Source organism: Rhinolophus sinicus, linkage group LG15 (genome assembly GCF_036562045.2).
Source record: "Rhinolophus sinicus isolate RSC01 linkage group LG15, ASM3656204v1, whole genome shotgun sequence".
Taxonomy (NCBI): Eukaryota; Metazoa; Chordata; class Mammalia; order Chiroptera; family Rhinolophidae; genus Rhinolophus; species Rhinolophus sinicus.
Window position 1 is genome coordinate 586,014 of NC_133764.1, and position 25,325 is coordinate 611,338.

General features: G+C 45.0%; 2 pseudogenes; both read left to right on the forward strand.

Annotated features, from left to right (window-relative positions):
* The first annotated feature begins 583 nt into the window (after positions 1-583).
* Positions 584-1,270, forward strand: LOC109459354 (ras-related protein Rab-11A; annotated as a pseudogene).
* Positions 1,271-2,843: 1,573 nt separating this feature from the next.
* Positions 2,844-20,599, forward strand: LOC109459353 (ras-related protein Rab-22A; annotated as a pseudogene).
* Positions 20,600-25,325: the final 4,726 nt, after the last annotated feature.

Sequence of the window (25,325 nt, forward strand, 5' to 3'; positions counted from 1 at the left end):
GTTCCACTCCTAGGTAGTATCTACCCAAAGAATTGAAAACAGATGTTCAAACAAATACTTGTACACAAATGTGAACAGCAGCAATCCTCACCGTCACCAAAGGTGGAAAACACCCAAATGTCCATCAACAGATGAATAGACAAACGATGTGTGGTCTACACATACAGTGGAATATTAATCATCCATAAAAAGGAACTAGGACACGTGCTACAACATGGATGAACCTCAGAAACATTATGCTAGTGAAAGAAGCCAAACACAGAAGGCCATATATTGTATGATTCTATTTATATTAAATATCCAGGATAAGTACATCCATAGCGACAGAAAGCAGATTGGTGGTTGCTAGAAGTTAGGAGGAGCTTAATGGTTATGGTGTTTCATTGTGGGGTGATTAAAATATCTTGAAACTAAGCAGAGGTGCTGGTTGCACAATATTGTAAAAGTATTATACGATGCTACTGAATTAATTGTACAGTCAAAATGGGTAATGATTAAATATACATTATTTGAATTTCACCTCAAAAAATCGATAGTAAGGGCGCTTGGGTTACCCCTGCAGTGCCGCCCCCAGGTCTCACCAATGCCACCGCTGCTCCCACCCCTTCCCTCCCAGTGGGCACCCACAGGGCAGAGTACGAGTGAGTACCTCTTCAAAGTTGTCCTTATTGGAGATTCTGGTGTTAGAAAGAGTAATCTCCTGTCTCAATTTACTCAACATGTGTTTAATCTCAAAAGCAAGAGCACTGCTGGAGTACAGTTTGCAACAAGAAGCATCCAGGTTGATGGGAAAACAAAAAAGGCCCAGATAAGGAACACAGCAGGGCAAGGATGTTACTGAGCTTTAGCATCAGCATACTGTGGTGGAGCTGTAGGCGCCGTACTGGTTTAGGACATTGCTAAACATCTCGATACATATGAAAATGTAGAACCATGGCTGAAAGAACTGAGAGCTCGTGCTGGTAGGAACAGTGTTAGAATGCTTGTGGGCAACAGGAGTGACTTATGTCATCTCAGGGCAGCTCTTACAGATGACGCAAGAGCTTTTGCAGAAAAGAATACATAGTTTGTCATTCACTGAGATATCCGCTCTAGACTCTGCAAATGCAGAAGCTGTTTTTCAGACAATTCTGTCAGAGATGTATCACATTGTTTCCCGGAAGCAAATGTCAGACAGTAGTGAAAACGACATGTCTCCAAGCAACAGTGTGTTCATGTTCCACCAACCACTGAAAACAAGCCGAAGGACCAGTGCTGTCACAGCACATAAGGCATTTCTCTTTTCCCCAGAAGGCTGTGTATAGTCCATTTCCAAGGTCTGAGATTTAAATATATTTGTAATTCTTGTGGTTAAAAAAAAAAACTTGATAGTAAGAAGGCAAATAATGCAGTTTGCAAAATAGGCAAATTATTTAGACAGATGCTTAAATAAAAAAGATATATACGTGGCGAAAAAAAAGCACATGAAAAATGCTCAATATCATTAGTCTTCAGAGAAATGTAAATTAAAGCCACAATGACAGGCCACTTATACCTGCATGAAAATAGCTGAAATCAAGACTGACAATGCCAAATGTTGATGAGGATGTGGGGGAACTAGAACCCTCCCACATCACTGGTGGGGATCTGAAATGGTACAACCACATTGGAAAACTGTTTGGCAGTTTCTTATAAAGAAAACGTAAAACTACTGTAAGACCTAGCAATCCCACTCCTAAGTATTTATCCAAGAGAAGTGAAAAAATGTCCATCAAAAAGCCTTGTACATGATTATTCATAGCAGCTTTATACACAGTCTCCCAAAACTGAAAACAACCACATGTCCCTCAGCCAAGGAATGGATAAAATGGAATACTGCTCATGGATGAATGTCAAAACATTACATGAGTGAGCGAAGAGCGACAAGAAAGACTCGATACTCTATGATTCCCTTTACGGGAAATTATAGGAGAGGTAAAACTAACCTATAATGACCGAAGGCAGACCAGTGGTTGCCTGACGCCTGCTAAAGGGCAAGAAGAACTTTTCACAGTGACGGAAAAGTTCTATTGTGTCATGTGGCATGATGGTGGTCCATTAAATAATTATATTTATTTTACATTCCACATCTATGAAGTTTATTTTTAGAAACCTGCCTGGACCTGAGGTGCAGATGCTTTGTCCTACACGCTGGTTCCTGTGCACTTGTCTGTACTGGTTTCCTGCCTCATGCCCTCTACGCACCCTCCCCCCAGTTAGCCACGTTCGTGCCTCCATGGCTTTGCCCATGCTGCCTGGCATGCTCTTCCTCTCCCTTCACTGCTTGCTGAAATCCTGCCCCCACTGAGGTCTAGCTCTGCAAAGCTTCCCCATCCCACCCGCTTCCCCAGCATAAGACTTTCACTTCTCTTTTGGCACCTAGAGACGTAACTTGCTGCTTAGGCCACCCATGGTAAGGCAGTGACCAGGGGAAGGAGAGGGAGGTGTTGACTGGCCAAAATAACTCTCCTGAAAATCCACCAAAAGAGCGATTTTTTCGGGAAAAGAAACGAGACCATCCAGCAGTGTGTGAACGCACACCTCCAGCCAGGGATCCAACCGGCCGCCCACGTGCACAAGGAGAGACAGCCTTCCCAAGATGACTGCTCTCTATATATGAATCCCTCCCCGGGAAGTTACCACAAAGTTTAACAGGAATTCAGGACTACAGAGTTAACAAGGGGCCCAGTTCCACCCACAGTCTTCCCAGCTCTGTAGTTAATCATCTTAAGATGCCAGTTCACTTTTATCAGAGGCCTGGGGAAAACTCAAAGTTGGCCTCAGTTGACGAGAGGCTGGAATGTGACAGACCCAGAGCTGGGGGCATGGACGGAAGGTACAGTAACCACCTCTTCAGCCCACTGTCCAGTAGGACGGTGAGGAGAGAGACCTGGGCCTGGGAGGAGAGTGAGGGAACAGGTGAGGGGGCAGGAAGCACAGGCCCAGACTGGGGTACTCAGAACAGCCAGAACAGGGGCTCCTGTTGATTCAGTCTTTGAGCCTGAGAAGGCAACTGGGATGGTGGACCATTTAGGACACAGCTGCGTGTGACAGAAAACAAAATCAGACAGACATGTATTTCTCTCTCATATATGGCAGCTTCACAAGGTCTCAGAGACTCAGGCTCCACCATCCCTAAATATTAGGTTCACCCCTGTGATTCAACATAGCTGCCAGAGGGGCGGCGGGCTGGCTCAGTCGGTTAGAGCGCGAGCTCTCAACAACAAGGTTGCCGGTTCAATTCCCGCATGGGATGGTGGGCTGCGCCCCCTGCAACTAAGATTCAAAATGGCGACTGGACTTGGAGCTGAGCTGCGCCCAACTAGATTGAAGGACAACGACTTGGAGCAGGGCCCTGGAAAAACACACTGTTCCCCAATATTCCCCAATAAAAATTAAAAAAAAAAAAAAATAGCTGCCAGAGCTTCAGACGTTGCAACTGGCATTCCAGGCCAGCGGTTGAAGGACAAGTACAAAGAAGAGCCTCTTCCTTTTAAGGAGACTTTCTTGAAATCCCAACACTTCTACTTACGTCTTGTTAAAATGTAGCCCCTTGGTCATAGCCAGCAGCACAGGAGTTGGGACATGAATCTTTGCTGAGCTCATTGCTGCCCCCACAGAGCATCAGCAGTGGCTTTTAAACTTGAGCGAGTATCATAATCAATTAGAGGGATTGTTAAAACACAGAATGCTGGGCCCAACCCGAGTTTCTCATTCAGGGAGAATCTGAGAATCTGCATTTCTAACACGTTTCCAAGGGAGGCCAATGCTGTCTAGGAGCTCTGACTCTAAGGAGGAAGGAGAGAGGGGGTGTTGGGGAGCTGCTAGCCATCTCCATCACAGCCAGGGAGGGGCCCAAGCCATGTCCCATGAAAGACCGCTAACAGCAGTAAGACCTTCTTTCAAGGTTTTGCCTTTGCATGCTCACACCACGTCCCCTACCAAATACATAGACAACGCTCCCACAGATCGCAGAAAATGTAACTGTTTGCTATAAGATAAAATTTGGAAGGATTTTTATGATTTTGTTTCTGAAATCATTTGGCCACAAGAAATTCACTCAACTTATGATTGGTTTCTAAGTAGTCACCTTTCATCTTACATTATGGGGAATTCTTGCAAAGTGAGAAAATCTGAGCCACATGTTTTCCACTGTCCTGAAAAGTTTATGAACATTAGATTTAATGAAGAGGAAATTGAGGGATTTTGTGGGCATTTAAATATTTATTAAGATTGGGGTTTTTTTAGTTTCTGATGTAATTTTAAAAATTTAGGTCTCAAATGTAAATGAAGTTAAATGAAGTCCTTGAAATAGTCATAAACCCTGGGCTTGGTGCCAGAAGAGCTTGCCAAATCAAGCAACGCTCTTGCTGGAAGTTAGAGGCATGGACCTTGCAGTGGGTCTTCCACCTATAAATCACTGCAGGGCTGTCCCATGGGAGGGAGCAGCCGGCCCAGGCCAGAGGCCAAGGCTGGAGCTCGGGCCAAGACAGAGGCTGCAGGGAAATAGGTTCCATCTCAGCCTCTGGAAGCTCGGCAGAGCTGCCAACAGAAGGTCTGTGCTATCTGGGGAGACACCACTGTGGGTGGAAATAAGGGTTCTGCTGCAGTAACAAAGGAACTCAGAATTATTGTTGGCTTACACCAACAAAGAATTCTTTCTCACACTATGTGCCCACTGTGTGTCATCTGGGAGCTCCAATCCACATCTCCCACACTTGATGACTGGCCCCGCCTGCAGAAGGAGCCCTTACGTGGGACACTGCCCATCTCATAGCAGAGGAAAAAGAGAACTTTGCTAATTATGCATGGACCCTTAATGCTTCTGCTGGGAAGTGACACGTGTCACTTTTGCTCACATCTGACAGACTCTCTCCTTGACCAAATTCTACTCAGGCTCCTCTGAATTGTTTTTCAACGAGGACTCGACTTTTGGGCTTCTGTGTTCGTCTCTGCAATGTCCAACTTTAGCAAGAATTCTGCTAAATCAGTTTAGTCAGAACTTGATATCTGATCACCCTGGATATCTGATCAGGTTTCTCAAGCCCTCACCATCACCCAGGTGTGTCTTACCCCGCAGGCCTGCTTTCAGCAAGACTCTTGTTCAGAGGGTTTAGCCAGAATCCTCCCAGCCCCTGATGTTTCCTCTTAGTAATTTTCTATCCACTGACCCCCACCCTGCTTCTTGGTTATAAATTCCCACTTTTCCTTATCGTATTCAGAGTTGAGCCCAATCTGTCTCCCCCACTGCAAGACCTCATTGCAGTAGTCTCTACCTTTATTTCGTTGGCCCCTCTTGAATAAAGCCTGCCTTACAGTTTTTTAACAGGAGTCATAATAAATAATTTTTAACACATCCATTGGCCAGAGGAAGTCACATGGCTAACCCTGCTAAGCAGGGAGGAGAGTTCTCCAGAAGGTGGCAGTGCAAACTTGTAAATAATAACACAATCCTCCACCATTTTCCTCTGACAGGGAAATCAGGAAGCAACTTCCTGTACAGCAAACCCCACCTAGACAGTTGTCTTATCTATTAGGTTTCACACAACCACATATTGGCAAGGGGAGAGAGGTGAGGGCAAGTCATTGCCTGAGGTCACAGAGCCAGAAAGTGGCAGAGCCAGAGTCCCTTCTCTCTCACCCATCTTTAATCAATCCATCCACTTGTTCCTAGTGGGATGAGGCCATTTCTTGTTGACGTGCCCACTCCTCAAGCCAATGTGGAGGTCACCTGACTCAGCTTGGGGTGAGGGGTGGGGGGGATGGATTAGGTCACAAAATCTCTCTGTTGGTGCAGCCCATTTGTATGAGACCAAGATTACCTACCTCAGATTCCAAAGGCGTTTTATGTATGAAACTTGATTAGTTTGCTTTTTTAAAAAATCATTTTTTATCATGTATTTATCTGGAAAGAAACCTGCAATGGCTTCCAATTTCCAACCTAGGAGATCTAGTCTGACTTCATCATTTTGTCAGCCAGCTATACTGAAAAGCAGTGCCAATTTCCCTTGAGGTATGAAAATTGGAGTCTTACTAGAAGGGGAACAGTGGGTACGAAGGACATGACTAGCAACAGCCATTGACGTTTACCACTGTGACACGCTCTTCTTACTGCCCCTCCTAGGAACTCCTGCACTAAGAACAACGCCTGGTTCGATAATAAATGCCATGGGCTCCCCGAAACATTTTATTTCCCAGTTTCCTTGCAGTGGGGCTGTATGACCGCATTCTGGACGATGGGGTGTGAGTGATTTTGAGGCTTGGCCCATAAAAATCTCCCAGTCTCACAATGTCCAAGAAAAACCAGAGCTTGGCAGTGGTTAAAGTGGTAAAAACAGGTTTTACTCAGGAACTGTTGCAATAGGGGATAAGAGGCCTCAGCACAGGACTCGGCTCAACTCCGAATACAAGGAACAGTGGAATTTTACAGCCAAGCAACAGCGCGGGGGTCAGTGGATGGAAAATGACTAAGCGGAAACATCAGGGCTTAGGGGGGATTTTGGCTAAACCCACCCAACTGGAGTCTTGCTCAAGGCAGGCCAGGTGATGGTCATCACTTGAGGGATGGGTTGGTGAGGAATTTGGTCACAAATCCAGGGTAATCAGGCATGGAGGATGGGGGACTCGGGCTACACTGACTGAGCAGAATTCTTGCTGAGACAGCTCTTTGAGGACACGTCCAAGGACAGGACCAAGTCGAGCTCAGAGGAGCCTGACTAAAGTTTGGTCAAGGATAGAATCTATACCAACAATCTTCCATTAGATCCTTATTTTTAAACACCAGATATAAAGAATATTTTGGGGACAGTTGAGAAAAATTGAAAATGGAGTGGATGTGAGATAATATAATAGAATTTTTAATTTTTTGCATATGGTAATGTCTTTTGGGTCCTTATTTTTAGAACATGCATGCTTAAGTGTTTAGAGGTGAAAAGTTAGCACAAGACCACAGGAGTGGGTTTCAGGTTAGGACAGACAATCAAACGCACAATATACAATGGCTCATCCAGAACCTAATTTACTTAAAAAGGATACAGAACAAGAAGCACAGCAGCAGCTGAACAGAACTTGGACCCTCACATAGATTTCTGTGACCTTAACACTGCCTATGGGGCATGTTCTAGTTGCAGGTAACTTCAGCAAAGGGAAGTCACTGGTTGCAGGAGGAGGTCATCAAGAGGATGTGACCAGGCAATCAGAGGCTCCTGACCCCCTTGCCTGTCCTTGGAATGTACATTTGCACACACCCTTCCCAATGGGAGTTGTTCCAAGGGAGCAGCCTTGAAAGAATAAGGTATTGTTGACACCATCTGGCAGTACACATGCCCACCGTGTTTCCCCGAAAATAAGACCCAGCCGGACCATCAGCTCTAATGCGTCTTTTAAAGCAAAAATTAATATAAGACACAGTCTTATTTTACTATAATATAAGACCCAGTCTTATATTATAGTATATTATATATAAGTATATAGCATATTAAATATATACTATATATAGTATATTATATAAGACCGGGTATTATATAATATACTATAAGACTAGGTCTTATATTAATTTTTGCTCCAAAAGACACATTAGAGCTAATGGTCCAGCCAGGTCTTATTTTTGGGCAAACACGGTAGCCCCCATCTTGGCTTCTGTATAAACTTCTAAGATTCTGGAGGGCAGGTTCAGAGCTCTACTCATCTTTCAGTGCCCAAGACAAGCCTGTATGCACATTCCCGTGGTTACTGAACCTGCCGCCTACCAATCTGGAGTGGACTGCCTCTTTCTTCAGTCTGTCCTTGCCCTCCACGTACAGGGGCTGGTTTGTCAACCAAATTGGTGAGCCAGCCAGGAGGCTGAAGAAGTAGGCCTTGGGAAAGAGGCATCCTCGGGGGAATTCCTGAGTTGGCCATCGACCTCTCTGTGGGGAGGGGTGGCCACTGTGTTAGATTTTGTGGACCGCTGCGTGGATACTGGGATGCTCCGAAAACGATGGCTACTTGAGAAGCTGCACTGTGGTGACTGTAAGAGACTGTTAACACAAGGACTGCCACTTTCCGGTTAAGATAGGGTTAACAGCCCTGGCAGCCCTGAGCTCAGGTTAGCATGAGAACTGCTACTTTAAAGTCAGAGTAAGATTAACAGCCTTGAGCTCAAAACAACCTAATGGCCTTGCTGTTAGTTCCAAGATATGGGCATAGAGACCAGATGTTTTGTCTCCTGGTCTCCTGATATGGAAGCTTTTGAAGCATATCTATTGTAAACCCTTTGAAGCATAGCACAACCTGCGCTCCCTAAGACTTTAGAAATTACAAAATGTCTTAATTATGTGAGAATTGAAGTCCATACTGTACTCCCTGAGACTTTAGTGCTTACTAAGCACCTTAGAACTGCTATAAAAACCCTTAGCTTTGTAGGCTAGGGGTCCTTGTTAAAACCCGCTGCGTCGGGCAGAGACGGGGACCCCAGCTAGCTGGAAATAAACCTCGCTGTGTGACTTGCATTGTCGTGTGTGTCTCTGTCTTTCTGAGGGGTGAAAGATTCCCGGACTTAACAGTGACGAAGGGAAACAAATGACAGCCACGGTGGGCCATTTGGCTGGCCACCGATGTCCCAACTCTCACCGTGGAGCAACATGTTGTTATGCTGCTGGGAACACCACGCCGCCTCACGCCTGGGAAAGGTGATACCTACTGGAATTTGCAATGAGACATCCCACCAGGATGGGTGAGCTATTTTGCACCCTGGGCGAGGGGGAACTACTCAGTCTCCGCTGGGGTCCCATTGCTCTGCAGCAAGCCAGACCTGTTGAAATGCATTATACCAGGAATAGAACACACAGCCTTGCGAGACGGGGAAGGTGCGGGGCCTGGTCTGGCTTGCCCCGCCCCCGTCCATGTCCTGCCGTGGCCCACATGGGTGGTATGCACAGCAGGTCAAGTAGGCAGGCTGCCATCCTCCCTCTCCTCAAGGCCAGGTGGGCATGTCCTGTGTCCCACTGGCACAATCTTTTGGCGGCTGTTTTTGTCCCCATCGTTGGCCTGGAGGACGTTATAACCCACACAGAAACCCTTGCTAAGTTCACCCAGCAAGACTTACGTGAGAGCTGGCAAAGCCTGTCCTTACTGAACATTAAAATGTCTCTAATGAGGAAAGCCGCCCTCCAAAATCAGATAGCCTCAGACATCATTACTGCCACACAAGGAGGCACTCTTCCATTATCCAGAGCGTTGTGCGCTCAGACCTGCTGAGTGTGCTAATGTATCGCCTTTATTAAATCACATGAGGACGCAAATGAATGCCCTGAGTGATGCAACCCTGTGCCTAAAGGGCTCAATAAAACAGCAGTTTAAATCATGGGGTTCTTGGTGGAAACAATTATTACTTATTTTGGGAATCACTGTGTTAATCTGTGTTTTCTCCTGCATGCTCATATACTATTGCTGTGGTATCTGCCTCCAATACAGTCATATACCACCAAAAACAAGCCACCTCCATGCTAATGAAAGCCCTTGCTGACCACTCAGGGCACGCTGTGGAAGACGGAGGTGTGTCAGCGTGTACAAGCCGCCACGCGGAGCGCAGTGCTGGAGGAGATCACGGAGGAGACACGACCACCAGTTGACCCATAAGCTGGACCTTGGCGATTGGATGCTTCTCATCTCCTCCCCTGTCTATGGAATGTACATTCCACTCACCGTTCCCAAAGTGGGAGCTGTTCCAAGGAAGCAGCCTTGAGAGAGTCAGGTGTTGTTGAGACCATCTGGACTGAGTACACGACCGAACCCAGTTAAGGCCTCTATATAAACTTAAGATTTTGGCGGGCAGGTGTGGAGACCTGCTCATCTTGCAGCCACATAATACAAGCCTTCTGTGAAGTTCTCTTGCTTATTGAACCTCCCACCGACCAATCTGTCATGGTCTACCTCTTTCTTCTGTCTCCCCTTGCCCTCCACATATGGGGGCTGGATTGTGAACCAACAACTGGGTCTGGGGTCCCCTGCTACTCGGGTAACACTTTAAAGGTAAGTGGCTACTTCCCATTCTTTGGTAGAGCTACAGTCCACAAATTACAAGTCATACCAGGAATAACCCTGACAGTGGGCCAAGGGACATTCTGGGGTCCCTTTAACAGCACACAACAGGTCCTGCAGGAACCCCATTTAAATTCATACCAAAAATCAGATGGTTGAGTCCGAAGTGGGGATTCACAGTTCAGCTGTGGAAGCTTTCCCTCTAGTCATGATGTCTGCAACTTTTTTTGAAGTGACTTAACAAAAAAGTAAAAAAAGACCAAAAAAGGAAATAAATCAAGGTGCTAACAATGATTGAATCTAGGAAATGAGAAAGTGAATGTTTACCAAACCATTCTTCCAGCACTTCTGTAATTGAAACTTTTCATTACAGGAAATTGGGAGTGAAAAATCTAAAATAAAGGAATTCACATCTTGCTTTTATTTTCTGTGGGGTTTACCGGTCAGTTAGTTATGACTGTTTAAAGCTCCCTGCTGTGAAGCCAGAGTATAGACCCCTCCTGATTCACACAGCACCCCTTGATCTCCTGATAGACTATCAATCTAGCTCTTCCTCCAATCCAAGTGCTAATTCTTCTGGAAGCACATACCATCAGACTCTTTCTGTTGGTTCCTTTGTTTTCAGGGCACATAAATAAACCAACAGAATTGCCTTAAACAGAAAGACAGAGACAGAGAGAGAGAGAGAGAGAGAGAGAACGCTTTCCCCATATAACTAAATAGTTCTAAATTCTATTTCAGATAAGTTTGACCCAGAGATCAATGAATGAGACCAGGCCTCCATTTCTCTCTCTCCATCACTTGGCTAGTCTTCCTCGTGTGGCTTCCATTTGCACACAAGTGATTCAGTGGTGGTCAGTAGCTTCTGGAGCTGCCTCCTTCTTGAGGGGCATTCAGCAGCCTTTGTCCTGTGTAGTATTCGCAGCGTAAGTCCCAAGGCTTACTCCGATTGGCCAGGCTTAGTCACATGCCCACCCCTGAACCAATCATTCAAGCCAGGGACTGGTTGGGTGTTGTAGTTGACAGAGTGACCACGAGGTGGAGATGGAGAAGTGTGAAGCCAGTCTCCAGTCTTTGGGGAATTTTTTGTTTTGTTTTGTTTTGTTAACTTTTTAGTGAAGTGTAATGTATACATGGAAAAGAGCGTCTGTCATGCCGGGCGGCCTGCGGGGTCTCAGCTCCTGCTCCCCACATAAGAACGCAGGACATGGTGAGGCCAAAAAGGAACACCCACGGAGCCATAGATAGGGGAGTCATACCACTATATTCTCCCTGGCGGCTGGGTTGGTGACACAGGAAGCAGGAGCCACACTGTCAGCAACCTGCCGTCCACTTCTCTCTGCCAACCAACCTCACTTGCTAGCTGCAATCCTCTCTTGCCAGCTCAGCCACCATCCTCTTGCTAGCCCCCATTTGCTGCTGGCGTAGCCACCGCAGTTATATTAGTGGCCTATGGCTCACTGGTTACAGCTGACGGCCAACTAGCCACAGCTGATGGCCATCCAATCGCAGTTGATGGCCGTTTACTACCCGAGTGAGCACCTTTCCACGTGAGGGCGAGAGCCTGGAAACTGCACTCCTGGCTCTGTCCCCACAGCATCTTAAGTGAGTTTTCACAAACTTATAAAACCAGTATCCATCTCAAGAGATAGAATATGATCAACGCCTCAGGAATTCCCCTTGTGGGGGCAGAGCCCCAGAAAGTAGTTTACAGGCTCTCGGCCTCATATGGAGGAGTGCTGGCTCGGGTAGTAGATGGCCATCAGCTGTGGCTGATTGGCCGTCAGCTGTAGCCATTGAGCCATTGGCCACTAATATAACTGCTGCAGCTACGAAGGATTGCCGAGGAGAGTGGAGGAGAGTCGTCGGTCGGTCGGTTGCAGAGAAAACGGATAGCAGGTCGCACGTCCAGTGAACCCAGCCTCCAGTGAGACCGTAGTGGTATGACTCCCCTACCTATGGCTCCGTGGGTGTGCCTTTTTGGCCTCACCATATCCTGCGTTCTTGTGTGGGGAGGGGGAGCTGAGACCCCGCAGGCCGCCCCGCACGACTCCCCTCATGCCCCTTTCCCTCCACTCTCCCTTCCTCTCACTAAGATAACCACTCTCCTGACTTATAGCACCATAGATTGGTCTTTCTTGTTTTGTCACTTATGTTTATGGAATCATAAAGTATGTGCTGCTTTTGGGTCTGGCTTTTTAAATCAACATTCATTTGTGAGTTTCATCCATGTTATCGTGTGTTTTTGAATGAACAAGGTTGTTTTCATGTTTCTGTAGGTCCCACATTCATATGTTTGATCTACCATCGACTGGCATTTGGGTAATTTCAGGTTTGGGGCAATGATGACTAGTGTTACTATGAATCTTTTACGTATCTTTTGGTGGATACACACACACACACACACACACACATTGTTGGGTGTGTGTCTACGGATGTACTTGTTGATCCACAGGTTGTATTATTGGGTTAGCGTTAGCAGATACACCAAGCTGTTTCCAATGCAATTGAACCAATTTACACCCCATGCTGGTGCTGCAGCATTCCAGCTGCATTGGGTATTTTCTGTCTTTTCTATTTTAGCCATTCAAGTAGGTCAGACTTTGTTTGTGTTTTTTAAATACAGCTTTATTAACATACTGTAAATTTCACCTATTTTTATATAATTTTTAGTAAGTTTACAGAGTTGTTACCAACGTGAATCAATTTTAGAACATTTCCATAACTCTAAAAAGCTCTCTCATGCCCATTTTAGCTTTGTTTTTTTACTGTGTCATCCTGTACGTAGTGATAGGAATGTACTCAGGTGCAAGTAAAAGAAAAGAAACCACCCAGAGTGGCTTCACTCAGGTATTTACTCTGAGCGCCCCTCAAAGTGACAGCAGTGCTGCAAAGTATGACGTGGAAATAATGACTTGAGGATGAAGCTCTAGTTCAGATTCCAGTTCTGAGGGTCTGGCATAGAGGGTCTGACTTTCTGTCTCCAGGTGATGCTGATTCTGCTGGTCCTCGGACCGTACTTCTTGTAGCCAGGTAGTTCTAGTTCTCTGTTGCTGTGTGACAAACATGCACAAAAGGGAGCGGCATAAAACAACCATTTTGTGCTGTGTATCATGGGTATCTGAGTTGACTGGGCTCAGCTGGGTGGTTCTCCTGTAGAGTCTCTCGTGTGGTCGCAGTCAAATGGTAGCTGGGCTGGAATTTTCCAAAGGCTACTCATCTTGGCCATCTGTCTGACACCTGGGCTGGATGGCTAAAACTAGTGGGGGCTAATCAGGACTTAACCTCTCTCCAAGCAGCTTTGCACATGGCTAGCTTGGGTTTCTTCAGGATAGTGTGAGTTCTGACATTGGCAGCCAGCTTTCCCCAGAACGCGTGTTCTAAGAGACAGGAAGTGGAAGCTTCAAGGTTTTCAAGGCTCCAAGCCCAGAAATTGGCACATTACCACTTTCTAGGTATTCTAATGGTCAAAGCAGTCCCACAGCCCACTGGAATTCAAGGGAAGATAAAAGCCCTAAGTAGGAGGGATTTTTGAAAGATTTGGGGCTAATTTTAACCCTCCAGAAAGGTTCTGATAGATTCCTCTGGAAGGGTCATAAGTACACTGCTCACTGAGTCCTCGCATCTTCCTCACAGTTCAAGTTCTTGACATTTGGTTTTGCTGTAGATCCAGTCTTTGGGATTTTGGTACGCTACCCTGGCTGTTGGAATTTGGGGATATTGAAATATTATACCATCACTGCTATCAACATCCAAAAATCTTCCCTCTGTTTAATTTGTGTGTGTGTATGTGTGTATGTATGTGTATGTATATATATATATATATATATATATATATATATATATATATATACCCAAAATACATATACATATTTTAAGAAAGGAAAGGAAAATTAAAATTGTAATAATACATACCGATAACAAAAGATGAATACAAGTCACGTTTGACTTCTGCAATTACAAGAGGTGCTCAGAGTGGATACCATCAGTGTAATTTTAATACAGTTTTTTCCTTTCTTAAAATGTGTATACATTTTTTGGCACCCTCTGTGCATATATATATTTATATATATTTATATAATTATAATTATATATTTTTAAATTCCTGAGGTGATACAGGTCATCAGCTATGTGGGAGCCACAGGGCTCATAGAAACTGTAGGAATGTTCTGGCCAATCAGCTCTCATCTGCCTTTTGGCTGTGTGACCTCAAGTGACTCAAACTTTCTGAGTTTCTTCATTTGTAAACAAAAACACTATCTTTGAGAAGGTGCATTATGAAATAAAGGCATTTGGCACATATTAGACACTCAAGAAAGAATAGATATGAGAAGAAATTTTAAAACAAAATGGCTGCTGGCAGATGAAGACAAAGATGAAGATTGGAGGTGTGGGTGGGGTGGTAAGTCAGGGCCATCTTTCTAAAGTAATTGGTAATATTTAATAAGAGCAGTGCAACTTTTCATTTCCTTTGGTCTGAAGCTCAAAGTGTGTCTGCTGGGGAATACAGGTGTAGGTAAATCAAGTATTGCGTGGCAATTCCTGGAAAACAGTTTTTTTGTGTGGTTTTTTTTTTCCTGTTATAAAGTGATTTTATTAAATTGATATGGACATACTGTAGGTCAAATACTATTTTCCGAAGATAACAATTATGGATTTTAAAGCTCGACATAAAATTAGTAGCTTTAAAAGTGTCAGTCATATTCCCCAGTAACAGCATGACAAAATAACCCAACTATGTAAAAATATAAAACTCTAGGACTAACTGGAAACTCAGAAATCATTTCGCCTAATATCCTCATTTTGTGAGAAAAGTGGACTCAAAGGTTAAGTGATTTGCCCAAGCTCACATGCCTATTAAAGCTAGAAATCAAACCAATTTTTCCTAAAACTAAAATTCTATCAGTGATGTTTCAACTGGCTCTCTACCAACTAAAAATCTAGGCTTTTCTTCAACGCTTCACGCTACTGTGACACGAGTGCTAAGACACTACAGTAAATCGTAGTCGAGGAATTCAGGCCTGGAAGGGGCTTTGGCCAATAACTGAGCCGCCCTCTCTGTGAAAAGGAGGGAATGTGTGAGAAGTGAGAAGTGACCCCCGGAGGCTTGTTCACAGGTGTCTGGATTCAAGTCCAGGCAGCAAGCAGCCAACCCCAAGTCCCACTTCTAGCTTCACAGCCTGCCCACAAAATTACGTGCTCCTTTCAATCTCCTTTATGCACTGAGGTCTTAGTTACACAGAAACCCCTTCCAGTCAAACAGAAGAAATTATTTCAAATGTGGGGAGAAAACCCAGCTTTGTTTCAGTATTTCCATGACGATTCTGGAGAGTTCACTTCCAACCTGACAGTGGACAGACACCCCTAACAAGATCACCCATTTCAGAGTTTCAAAAATCCTTAATTTCCCCAAAGACTTCCTGAGCAAAAAGGACATGTGGGAAATCAATAAAAACAGGAATGAGAAGAGAAACAAAGCTAAAAATTAGATGCTTTTTGTTGTTGTCATTGGGGACTTTTGGTCTTCTAAACATTCCTTGAGTTCCTCCACATGAGTTTTTAATATCAATCTAGCGGAAAAAAAAAAAAGGCCTATAAACGCGCTACTGATCAGCTCAGCAGTTCCCCACCCACCACTTACACATCACATCTGCCACCTTTCTGTCCCCCATGCGTGGCAGCTCCACCCACTGCAGCATGTGCTCTGCCCGCCGGTGCTTCTGGGGCCCCGGTCCAGTGCCGCGCCTCCGAAAGGCCTTGCCTGACCACTAGCTAATGTTGCCCCACCCCTCCCCACCCCCACCCCACCCCACCCCACCCATCTAAATCATCACCCTAGTTTATTTTCTTCATAGCACTTAATCACTACCTGTGGGGGCAGAGCCCCAGAAAGCAGTTTCCAGGCTCTCGGCCTCACATAGACAGGTGCTGGCTCAGGTAGTAAATGGCCTGTGACTGCATGGCCATCAGCTGTGGCTAGTTGGCCGTCAGCTGTAACCAGTGAGCCATTGGCCACTAATATAACTGCTGTGGCTACGCTAGCAGAAAATGGGGGCTAGCAAGAAGATGGTGGCTGAGCTAGCAAGAGCGGATTGCAGAGAGGTGGATGCCGCCAGTGAGAATATAGTGGTGTGACTCCCCTACTTATGGCTCCGTGGGTGTTCTTTTTGGCCTCACCATGTCCTGCGTTCTTATGTGGGGAGCGGGAGCTGAGACCCCGCCAGACGCCCTGCATGACAAAACTACATTATTCATGTTGACTTGCTTAGCGCCCGTCTCCCCCACCAGAAGTCAACTCCATGAGCGGGGCCCTTGTCCGCCTGACTCAGTGGTATTCCCAGCAGCCAGCAGTGCCTGGCACATAGGAGGTGTTCAATAAATACTTGCTGAATGAATGATTAAAGAAAAGGTCAATTAGCATAGACATTCATGCCTAAAAAGGAACTGATGCACAATCCTCGACGGAGGGTATCGAGGACTCCTACTCATTACTGCCCAAAATGACAGAAAAGGAGACTAAAGGTTGCGACTCCTCCTACCACCCCCTTCTCCTGTGGTCTCCCCGTAGCCAGTACATAGCTCCACGTGACAGAAGGAGCCCGAGAGGGCAATCTGGATGGAGAAAGTTCTAACTTTGCTTGCTTCTTCCTCCCTGCTATTTACATTCAGCTAATTCCAAAAAAATTCAAGTTAAAAATATGCGATGCAGCCACTAGAAAAGTAAGTCTGACTAACAGAGACGCAGTGATTAGCAGAATCCACAAAGTTAAAAAAAAAGTTCAAGGGCATGTACGTCTCTAATGATTTCTCTGAGAGGCCAAGTGAATGGAAATGATGAGTCACCTAAAATCTAAAATGAAATTGAATGCCATCTAGGAAGGGGTGGATATTTATGGGTGTTTTGAGGACAGATAGGTAAAGTGGGTTCAGCAATAGTGGGACCTATGGAAAGACACGGAGGGGCTGAATCGAGTGGAACCTCAGAAATACCAGAACACTCTCAGTGGGAGCTGTCTGTTTTCTAGTGCAGTAACCGGTATGCTCGAAGCAAAAGGGGGCTGTGAGCTCCCGATGGGGGAGCACCTGGGTAACTGTCGAGTAAAGCATCAACAGGTGACACCGGAGGCTGTGCAATGATCATGGTTTCCTGTGCAGTGTTTCAACTACTGAGGCATCGTGCCAAATCCCAGGAAACGCACATCCACGTGTTTGTGGATGGGAAATGCTGGGACCTCACAGCCTGTCTTGGGCAGACACTAGAGGGATTCCAGATTCAAAGTCAAGTTGTGGAACACACTTGGCATGAATCAAAAAAATCAACCTCTCATATGCCTCTTCGACAAGAATGTTCTGTTGGAGCTTGCTGTAAAAATTTTTTGGGTCAATGCAGGTATTTACAGGGTTTGCTTCCTAGTGGCACTTACGGGTTTTAAGATTTTTAACTCTTAGCAAGACGCTTTATATAACTGATATTTTGAGATGGTTTCTCTCCTTTGTGTGCACTCTCTGATGGATGCAGAGGCTGGTGCTCTGGCTGAAGGCCTTCCCACACTCATAACATTTATAGGGTTTCTCTCCTGTGTGGACTCTCTGATACACGCAGAGGCTGGAGGTGTGCCTGAAGGCCTTCCCACACTCTTCACATTTAAAGGGTTTCTCTCCGGTGTGGACTCTCTGATGCATGCAGAGGTTTGAACTATTACTAAACCCCTTCCACACTCGCTACAGACATAGGGTTTCTCACCTGTCTGAACTCTCATGTGAATTTGAAGGTGTGAGCTCCGATTGAAGGCTTTGCCACACTCGTAACATTTATAGGGCTTTTCCACTGTGTGGATTTTCTTATGTCTGTTAAGTTTTGTTGTAGTACTAAAATCCTTATCACAATAATCACATTTATAGACCTTCTCTCCTGTATGGTCTCTCCAATGAATGTGAAGTTCTGATATGTGAAAGAAACCCTTATCACACTTGTCACACTTATGGGGCTTCTCAGCAGTGTGAATTTTCTGATGCATAAAAAGATCTGCTCTCTCAGATAAAAAATCCCTACACATGGGGCACTTGTAGATCATTTTTCCTATTTGGTACCGTGACTTAGAGGAGAAAATTTCCTTACCACTACTGTAGCTACAGGGTTGCTATCTCATCAAGTCTCTTATTTGGCCATTTTGGCAGTTTATCTCAGGCTCGCTCTATTCGGTAGGTTTAAGGTCGGCCTAAGCTTTTCCCTGCCTGTCTTTCTATGGAAGGCTTCTTCCTGCACAGTGCTCCTCACGTGGTATTAGTACTGACTATAAAGTGGCGCTGACTTCCACAGGAATTCTGTAACTCGTTAACACAGAACTTTCTTGTAGGGCCTGAGTTGTCAGCATTCCAAGGGGCTCCCAAGGCACAAACGTTTGTGTTTTTAAGCCCCTAGAATCTTCTGCCTGCCTCTAGAACAGTCTCAGACTTCTCACTTCTAGGAAAAGGACTGCACGGTGTCCCTTGTCATAGAGAGTGAGATACTGCGCGCTGGTCTCGATCCCCTGTCAGCTCCCCTCGAAGAGTCAGTGGGACATTCTGCCTCCTGGGTCCTCCGCGTCAGACAGGAGCCTTCCCAGGAGGCAAGCTCCTTGGGTTCCAAGTACGTCGCCTTCCTCCTGAGGATCCCTGCACAGGTATCACTCACCTCCTTTTTTGATCTCGAGAAAGAAGCTCTTATCTTCCAGAGAGGTGTCTCTTGGATTTGCAGGTCTGTGTGAGAATCCGGCCCTTGTTATGGTCAAACAACGGAGGCGTCCAGAGGCAGCGGCGTTCTGCGCTGGGTGCACGAAGGGTTTCTCATCGCCTAAGTAGGATGCTCGTAGGGCTCTGCTGGGACGCGAGGCTCGCAGGGCCCCGCTGGGACGCGGGGCTCGCAGGGCTCCGCTGGGACGTGGGGCTCGCGGGGCCCCGCTGGGACGTGGGGCTCGCGGGGCTCCGCTGGGACCCGAGGCTCGCGGGGCTCCGCTGGGACCCGAGCGGGCTCGCGGGGCTCCGCTGGGACCCGAGCGGGCTCGCGGGGCTCCGCTGGGACCCGAGCGGGCTCGCGGGGCTCCGCTGGGACCCGAGCGGGCTCGCGGGGCTCGGCTGGGACCCGAGCGGGCTCGCAGGGCTCCGCTGGGACGCGAGGCTCGCAGGGCTCCGCTGGGACCCGAGCGGGCTCGCGGGGCTCGGCTGGGACCCGAGCGGGCTCGCGGGGCTCGGCTGGGACCCGAGCGGGCTCGCGGGGCTCGGCTGGGACCCGAGCGGGCTCGCGGGGCTCGGCTGGGACCCGAGCGGGCTCGCGGGGCCCCGCTGGGACGCGAGGCTCGCAGGTCTCCACTGGGACGCGAGGCTCTCAGGGCTCCGCTGGGACGCGAGGCTCTCAGGGCTCCGCTGGGACGCGAGGCTCGCAGGGCTCCGCTGGGATCCGAGCGGGCTCGCAGGGCTCGGCTGGGACCCGAGCGGGCTCGCGGGGCTCCGCTGGGACCCGAGCGGGCTCGCGGGGCCCTGCTGGGACCCGAGGCTCGCAGGGCTCCGCTGGGACCCGAGCGGGCTCGCGGGGCTCGGCTGGGACCCGAGCGGGCTCGCGGGGCCCGCTGGGACCCGAGGCTCGCAGGACTCCGCTGGGACCCGAGGCTCGCAGGGCTCCGCTGGGACCCGAGCGGGCTCGCAGGGCCCGGCTGGGACCCGAGCGGGCTCGCAGGGCCCCGCTGGGACCCGAGGCTCGCAGGGCCCCGCTGGGACCCGAGGCTCGCAGGGCTCGGCTGGGACCCGAGCGGGCTCGCAGGGCCCGGCTGGGACCCGAGCGGGCTCGCAGGGCCCCGCTGGGACCCGAGCGGGCTCGCAGGGCCCCGCTGGGACCCGAGGCGGCTCGCAGGGCTCCGCTGGGACCCGAGCGGGCTCGCGGGGCCCGGCTGGGACCCGAGCGGGCTCGCGGGGCCCGGCTGGGACCCGAGGCTCGCAGGGCCCCGCTGGGACGCGAGGCGCTCCGCCGCCGCGCCGGCACCTCAGCCGCCCGCCTGGTCAGCGCGTCCAGGCCTCTCTCAACACAGTTTTGATCTAAACCTCAACCTTTTATGACCAAGACTATCCAGTACCAAAATGAACTACATACATTCCTAATCTGGGAAACAGCTGGACCAGGACGATTCCGTGCCTTAGCACCAATATACTGTCGAGGGTCGGCTGCAGCTATAATTGGTTGTGATTACCACAAAAAGAAGAGTCACTTTCAACATGAAAGAATTGAGTAAAAGAGCTCCAACAGCACAGCCCATCTATTGTAGTTGCCATTGCAGGAAATAAGTGTGATCTTACCGATGTAAGAGAAGTCATGGAGGGAAAGGCTAAGGACGTCACAGACTCCATCCATGCAATTTTTGTAGAGACCAGTGCAAAAAATGCAATAAACATAAATGAACTCTTTGTAGAAATTAGTAGACGAATTCCATCCACAGGCGCCACCCTGCCACGTGGCGGAAAGGGCTTCACACTCTGAAGACAGCCTTGAGAGCCAAAGTGGAGCTGCTGGAGACTGAGCCTCAGCCTCTGAGTCCGTGATGAAGTAAGTGGTCCTGGAAGCTAACAGGAGGGTGGGAGCTCCACTGCCAGGTTTCATCTAGTCGGTCTGGGGTCTTCTTCATGCAAAAGAGTCGCAGAAATTGACCACCTCTGTTTCCTCTTTGAAGATTGCAGCAATAATATTTCTGCCTGTGGCCTTCTAGCATGTAAAGACTCTCTCTGGTGCACAGAGGGACACATCATTGGCTTTTGACCTTGCTGAACAGGGACATGTAATTGTATGGATGGCAGGATTAAATTGTTGAGTTTTGTAATCAAGACTTTATGCAACATTTGTAAAAGGAAAATGAGCATTTTCATGGTTCTTGAGGAAAAAAAGACCTTGTGGAGATTTTAATTTCTTTAGTTTCCCATTACCACCGTTACAGGGAGTTGCATCATTTAAAAGTGGTAGGATATTGTTACACGGAGGGAAGACAGTTATTATTTGAAGCTAAAATGGGTTATTTATAGGACTTATGGAAATGATTTCATCCCTGCTATCTCCAAAGCACTTTTCATTGAACGTATTAACCCAAGATACACACAGTAAATAAACAATAACAACAGATGATGGCTCACCCTAGGTTTGCCTTCTGACCCTGTCATGTATGTGTCACCAAACTTATTATTGGCACCTTTTTAAATAATTTCTCATGATCAGGATGGTGGTGGTAGAGAAGCTGCCTGGAATAAATTGAATTGCATATGTTTAAACCGACTAACAGTGGTTTAAAAAGGAGGAAAAAGAAAGTGAGGTAAATTCTGTCAATTTTTTATTTAACCCAAATATTTTGGTGGGGAAAACAATTATCTGTTGCTTAGCATATGTAAAGTTGTAATATATATACATATATGTATATATGGCTGTTACTTAGAAAGTATAAGTTATGTAATAGATTAATAAATTCTATGTTTTATTCAGAAAAAGAAAAAAACTAGCCTCAAAGGTATATGGAATCTCAAGAGACCTCACATAGCTGAAACAATTCTGAAAAAGAAGAACAAAGCTAGAGAACTCACAATTCCTGATTTCAAAACTTACTACAAAGCTACAGTAATTAAAAAAGTATGATAACAATACAAAGACAGCCATAAACACCAATGGAAAAGGATAAAAAAATCCGGAAATAAACCCTCACGTATATGGTCAAATAATTTTTTCATGAGGAGGCCAACACCATTCAATGGGGAGAAAGAAAGTCTTTTCAATAAATGGTGCTGAGTAAACTGGGTATCTACTCGCAAAAGAATGAAGTTGGACCCTTACTTAAAACTACAAAAAATAAACTCAAAGTGGATTCATAATCTAAATATAAGATCTAAAACTATAAAACTCTTAGAATAAAAAAAACATGGGGCAAAAATCTTCATGGCATTGAATTTGGTAATGATTTATTGGATATGACACCAATATACAGGAAACAAAAGAAAAAATAGACAAATTGGCCTTCATAAAAATTAGAAAATTTGTGCATCAAAAGACTGTCAACAGAGTAAAAAGGCAACCCAAAGAATGGGAAAAAATATTTGCACATCATATATCACATATGAGTTAATATCCACAATATATAGAGAATTCCTAAAACTCAACAATGAAAACAAAAAAATGAAAAAACCTGATTAAAAAATGGGCATAGGACTCAAATAGGCATTTCTCCAAAGAAGATGTACAAATGGCCAATAATCACATGAAAAATGTTCAACATCACTAATCATCAGAGAAATGCAAGTTAAAATTATAATGAGATACCACCTCACACCTATTTTAAAAAACAGAAAATAACAAGTGTTGACGAGGATATGGAGAAATTTGAACTCTTGTGCACTTTGGTTGGAATGGAAAATGGTACAGCTGCTGTGGAAAATAGTAAAGCAGTCCCTCAACAGATTAAAATGGAATTACCACATGATACAGCAATTTCACTTCTGGGTATATACTCAAAAGAATTGAACGCAGAGTCTCAAAGAGATATTTGTGCACCTTTGTTCATAGCAGCATTATTCACAGCAGCTAAAATGTGGAAACAATCCAAGTGTCCATCAATGGATGAATAGATAAGCAAAATGTGGTATCGCTTAATGACATGGATACACTCTGAGAAATGTATTGTTAGGTGATTTTCTCACTGTGCAGACATCATGGAGTGCACTTACACACACCTAGATGGTGCACCCACTCCACACCTGGCCTATGTGATGTAGCCTATGGCTCCTGGTCTGCAAACCTGTACAGCACGTTACTCTACTGAATACTGTAGGCAATTGTAACACAATAGTGTTTGTGTATCTAAGCATATCTAAATGTAGGAAAGGTACAGTAAAAATACATAAACCAGTAACATAGTCATTTATTATCATTATTGGGTATTATGTACGGTATGTAATTTTATGTGCTGTACTTTTATATGACAGACAGCGCAGTAGGTTTGTTTACACCAGCATCACCACAAACATGTGAGGAATGTGTTGCACTACAAAGGTATGATGGCTATGATGTCACCAGGCAATAGGAATTTTTCAGCTCCATTATAATCTTAGGGGACCACCATTGTGTATGCAGTCTGTCATTGACCTCACCACCATTGTGTGGTGTATGATTACACACAATAGAATATTATCCAGCATTAAAAAGGAGTGAAATTCTGACACATGCCACGACATGGATGAACTTCATGGACATTATGCTAAGTGACATAAGCCAGTCTCACACACACACACACACACACACACACACAAATACTGTATAATTCCAGTTATATAAGATACTTAGAATAGTCAAAACCATTGACAGAAAGTAGAATGGTGGTTGCCAGAGGATGGTGAGAGGGACGAATGGGGTGTTATTGTTTGATGCAGTTTCAGTTTGGCAAGATGAGAAGAGTTCTGGCGATGGATGGTGGTGATGGCTGCACAACAATATCAGTGCACCTAACACCACTGAACTGTACGCTTAAAAATGGTTAATATAGTAAATTTTGTTACATTTATTTGCCACAATAAATATTTTTTTAAAAAACCAAACACAAAAAGAGAATTTTGAAAGAGCAAAAGAGAAAAAAGGAAAAAGAAAAAGAAAAGGAAACAAAGAGCAAAAGAGAATTGATTCATCTTATACAAGTGATCCTCAATAAAATTAATAGCTGACTTCTTCTCAAAACCATGGAGGCCAGAAAGTGATGGAATAACATATTTAAAGTACTGAAAGAAATAAAAATCAGCTTCAACTAAGAAATATATATCTGGCAAAATTATCCTTCAAGAATGAAGGACAAATTAAGATATTCCCAGATAAACAAATACAGAATTGTGATAAAGGTTTGTGTTTCATATCATTTAAAAGACAAACGCCTAAAAATTAATTATAAATCCATGTTAACAGGCACAGATGTATAAAGATATAACTTGTGACAGTTTGTGACAGTAACAACATAAAGGGACAAAGACAGAACTGTATAGAATAGAAGTAGAGTTTTAATTAATTTTTTAAAATTTTTAGTGAAATGTAGCTAACATACAATATTATATTAGTTTCAGGTGAAGCAGAGTTTTTGTATGCTGTTGATGCTAAGTTGGTATCAATTCAATCTAGATTGTTATAAATTTAGGATATTTTATGGTAAATTTTACAAATATAAATTTACTGTAATGTTGAGGGTAACCACTAAAAAAATAACTGAAAAATATCCTAAGGAGAAAATGAGGAGGGTACACTAGAAAAAAAAAATGGTACACTAGAAAAAAAATTAATCAAGTGCAAAAGAATACAGTATTGGAGATTTTCAGACACTAAATAAGATATAAAACAAACAGAAAATGGCACAATGGCCAAAAGAAGTACTTCTTTAACAATATTCATTTTAAATGTAAATAGATTACACAGAGCAATCAAAATATAAAGACTGGATAAATGACTTTTAAAAAACATGATTCAACTATATGCTGCCTATAAGACTAATTTTAGACCCAAAGACATAAATAGGTTGAAAGTGAGAGGATGGAAAAAACATTGCATGTAAATAGTAACTAAAAGAGAGCTGAAGTGACTATACACACGTCAGACAAATAGACTTGAAGATAAAACATTATTACATGAGACAAAAAAGGATGTTATATAATTATAAAAGGGTTAAGTAACCAAGAAAATATAATAATTATAAATATATGTGTACCAGTCATCAGAGCTCCAAAGTATATAAACCAAACATTGAGAAAATCAGAGAGAGAAATACACAGCTGTGCAATACTAGTTGGATACTAAAACACCCAACTTCCAACTATGGATAGAACAATAAGACAGATCATAAGGAAATAGAGACTTAAACAACTTTATAAACACATTGGACCTGAAAGACATATACAGAACACTCCACCCAACAAAAGTAGAATACACATTCCTCTCAAGTACACATGGAACATTTTACAGGATAGATCATCTGTTAGTTGTTATATATGTGTTGTTTGTAAGAGGATTTCTGTATTCTTAAGAAAATACACTGAGTATTTAGAGATAAAGGGCTTGATACATGCGACCTACACTCAAATGATTCAATAAAAATGTATACCGGGGGTGACAAAAAAGTTTATATAAGTGGACACTTTGGTCAACGTTGCTCAAGCAGTGATTCACCGTAATCAGAAGTATCTGGACGCTGATGGTAACCACTTTGAGCACCTCTTGTAATTGCAGAAGTCAAACATGACTTGTATTCATCTTT